Genomic DNA, 4153 nt, shown 5'->3' with positions numbered 1-4153 from the left:
AGAATCCAATGGTTGAAGGAGGGAGACATGAATTGTACCTTCTTCCATTACCCAGCTAGTATTCACAAAAGGAGAAACACAATCAAAAGTCTAAGGGATAACAATGGATAGGAGATCACCATTGAGGCCCAAATTGGTCAAACTACCACTGACTTCTTCATCTGTATGTATATTGAGAATGGGAGAAGAAGTGATGCACTCCAAGACAATATTTTGAGTAAATTACCTACAACCATTGGTGAAGAAGATAATAGACAGCTCATATCACCTATTTCTATTGGCGCCTACAAGACCCTGGGTCTGGATGGTTTCCCCCCTACCTTTTTCTAGGAATTCTAGGACATTGTTAGCTTTGATGTCACTAGAGTTGTGAAGGACTTCTTTAGGACTGGTAAATTGTTGAGAAAGTTGAACAACACCTACATTGTTCTTGTTCCCAAGTCTTAGGACCCTAAATGCGTGATGGATTTTTGGCTTATCAGTCTATGCAATACTATTTATAAGATCATATCTAAGGTCTTAGTGAACAGAATCAAACTATTACTTCCCAAATTTATCAGCCCTTCTTAAAAAGGCTTTGTCCTAGGTCATCAAATCTTGGATGTGGCCATTGCCACTCACAAAATTATTCATTCCATATACAAAAGTAGAAACCCAAGTATGGCTTTTAAACTTGACATCTCAAAATCCTATGATAAAGTCAATTGGTGTTTTCTATTTAAAACTCCCTCAAAACTTGGCTTTAATCCCAAAATTGTTAATATAATTTGAGAGTGTGTGTCTATGGTTCAGTATTTTATCTTGGTCAATGGGGTTCCTAGGGGCTTCTTTAAAGCTAAAAAAGGTATCATGCAAGGGGACCCCCTTCCCCCCTATCTTTTTATTATTATTATTGAGGTTTTGGGCATAAATTTTCTGAATCTAGTTGTCAATGGGAGAATATAGGGAATCAATGCTGCTTCTACTATCCTCCCCTCTGTGATTCAACAATTCGTTAATGACACCTGCCTAGTTGGTAGATCTTCTGTGATAGAAGCTAAACACTCGAAGAATCTTCTTATTGAATATGCCTCTGCTTCAGGTCAATGCATTAACTATAATAAAAGTAACCTTTAACTTTTTCAACACCCCTATTGACTTGCAGACTAGAATTATTAATATTCTTGGGTGCCAATCTGCCAATTTACTTGGGACTTACCTAGGTCTCCTTCTCATTGTCAAAGAGGTGACTCCAACCTTCTTGAATAATTTCCTTAAAAGAATACAAAAGAAACTTGTGGGTTGGAAGGTTAAATTCCTTAGTAGTGTAGGGAAGCTCCAGCTTCTCATTGCCTCTCTCGAGAGTATCCCTATTTATTTACTCTCATTATTCAAAATCTCAGGCTCTATGGGTGAGAAGCTTGAGAAGATTCAAATAAACTTCCTCTGGACTAGTATGGAAGAAGAAATTCCTTTCACTGATTAATTGGGATTATGTTTTCTTACTTAAGACTATTCGTGGTCTAGGTATCAAAAAGATAAATACCTTGAACATAGCCTTAATTTCCAAAGTGGGTTGGAACTTGGCTAAAGGGGAGGCAGATTGGTGCAACATTATTAGGGCTAAGTACTTGGAAAGAGAACAGTTCTATTTTAATTTGAATTCCATTTTCTTACCTCTTGGTTCTAAATTATGGAACAACATACTTAAGCTTAGACCTATAATAAGAGAGGGACTGAAGTGATAGCTTGGAAATGGAAGAAATATCATATTTTGGGAAGATACGTGGCTGGAAGACAAACCTTTGGTTGAAACTCACTTTTTCCAATTAATGGACATCCTAAAGGACTAATTTGGTGATTATGTTACTAATTACATTGTGCCGAGAAGAGGAAAGTGGAAAAATATCTCTTTGATCTTCATTGATTGGCCCGACCTCTTGCCTAAAGCTCTAGACCTTCAGGCCCTCATGCAAATGACATGGATACCTCTGTCTCTTTATGAGGATAAATTCATCTGGAAGGGAACTCATTCTAGAGATTTCTCAGTCAGGTCTTCTTACAAACAACTTTTGAGATTCAATGGGGATACCGAATGCTAGAAAAAACTTTGGAACCCACAACTTATACCAAAGATTAATTTCTTCTGGTGGACTCTCATGCATGGAAAAGTGCTGACTTGAGATAAATTAAGGAGGAGGGGTTTCCAATTTCCTAATAGGTGTATCCTTTGTAAATTTGAGGAGGAATCTATCAACCATCTTTTTATTCACTGCCCCATCATTAGACATTTGTGGACCATTATCCTTGAAAATTGTGGCCTCCAATGGGTTTTCCAAGGTGTCATCCACTATTTTGTGGATGGATAGTCATCACCTTCTCACCACCCCCTGGTTATATAGTTGTGGAAATACATTCCTCCTCATATATGTTGGAGTGTTTCGAAATAAACAAATAATAGAATCTTCAAATATGCTGAAAGTTCCCCAGGCAATATTTTTAACAACTGCTTCAAGATGATCATGGACAATATCTCGATGACTAGATGGAAACCCCCTCCAATCCCCCTAACCTAGCTAACTAGAGGATTGTTGAATAATGCAAACTCCCCCCAAATTTTAAATTGTTCAACAACACTAAAATGATCAACTAGAAAATGACCAAATGGGAAGCCCCAAGTCCCTCATGGCACAAATTAAACTTTGACGGGGTGGTCCACAATAATTGGTAAGATGGAGGTCATGTTATAAGAGACCATCATGGAAAACTTATTGCTGCCTACATTGGAAGCTTGAGGAACCATAATGTCATTGCTATAGGTATCAAACAACTTAAAGTTGAAGGTGATTCTAAAATAATTGTGGAGGCTGTCAGTGGAAGAAGTGTGGTGGGATGGAAGTGGAAGTGATATTGAGGGATGTTAGAATGTTGTTAGCTAACCTTGATAGTTTTACTATCCACCATATTTATAGAGAAGGAAATGCGGCTTCTTTTGGCATGCTGCAAGATGGCTTACGATGTTGGAGGAATGTTGATTTGCTGCCATTGGCTACCAAGGAGATCCTTGAGAGGGAAATTTTAAACGCTAATAATGTTTAATCCCCCTCTGCTTTTCCTCTTATCCATTTGTGATCTGATGATGATTATAAATTTTCAAATTTTGAACTTGAAGTCAGAGCCCAGAAATTTTTAAATGGATATCCCACGTGGCGGCATATGGCCTAGTCATTATTCCCAAAATAACCCAAGGTGGTTGGATAATGATTTTATTTCCTTGCTTAGTACTGATATTAGGAAAGGTAGTATTTTTTTAATCATCGAGATGAATGACATTGGCATTGATGAAGGCAACAACCTATCTCACCTAATCAATACTAGGTGGATTGAAGGTTCACATGAGTGGAATAGATCTTGGTCTTGGTGGGCTTTTTTAAATATGACTTGCAATAATTACGATGATTATTGCACTGACTTATTACAGAGTTTGGTGGCTCTATTTATAGACTCTTCAATTTCTCCTAAGTGGCTCTACAATTCTAATTCCCTACTTGTCATTGTTGTTGTTAAGCTGGAGGAAGTGGATATGGGGGGTGATAGACTGAGACTTGATCTCAATAAGACAAATGAATTCAAAGACAATCTGACACTATGGTTTGTGTGCACAAAAGGAGGGATAAATAAATTTATGGAGAATATGAAGGGAAATGATGAAAAATTGTCTAAATAGTTTGTGGCTTCCTGGGTTGATAGAAGGGTCACTATGGGTGGCATTTCATTTCAAGTGAATAAGGAGGTTATACACATGCGATGATCCTTTCTATGGAGGGACGAAAAATGGAAAAAGTAGAGTCGTATCTTGGACATCACTAGTCTAAATTAATTCTTTTGCGATGGTGAAAATCTTGTGAAGTGGACCGGTAGGTTCAATCATGAGGAACTTTCTTTGCCATGGGATGAGGTGTGTTATGCCATCATGAAATATTTTACCCTCGAAGGGTGGTATGGGGTTTTATACTAATACCATCTCCCATTTCTCAATCATCTTAGAATTTGGGATCTTATTTCTATTATGTTCTTTTTACAACATTCTATGGCTACTAATGTCAAAGATGTTGCTAAAGCGAAGAAAAAACGTAAGGATTTTATAATTCTCCATCAAGGTCTCATTATTTGC

This window comes from Cryptomeria japonica, chromosome 7 (assembly GCF_030272615.1).
Source record: "Cryptomeria japonica chromosome 7, Sugi_1.0, whole genome shotgun sequence".
Lineage (NCBI taxonomy): Eukaryota > Viridiplantae > Streptophyta > Pinopsida > Cupressales > Cupressaceae > Cryptomeria > Cryptomeria japonica.
Note: the sequence above shows the minus strand (reverse complement) of the source record.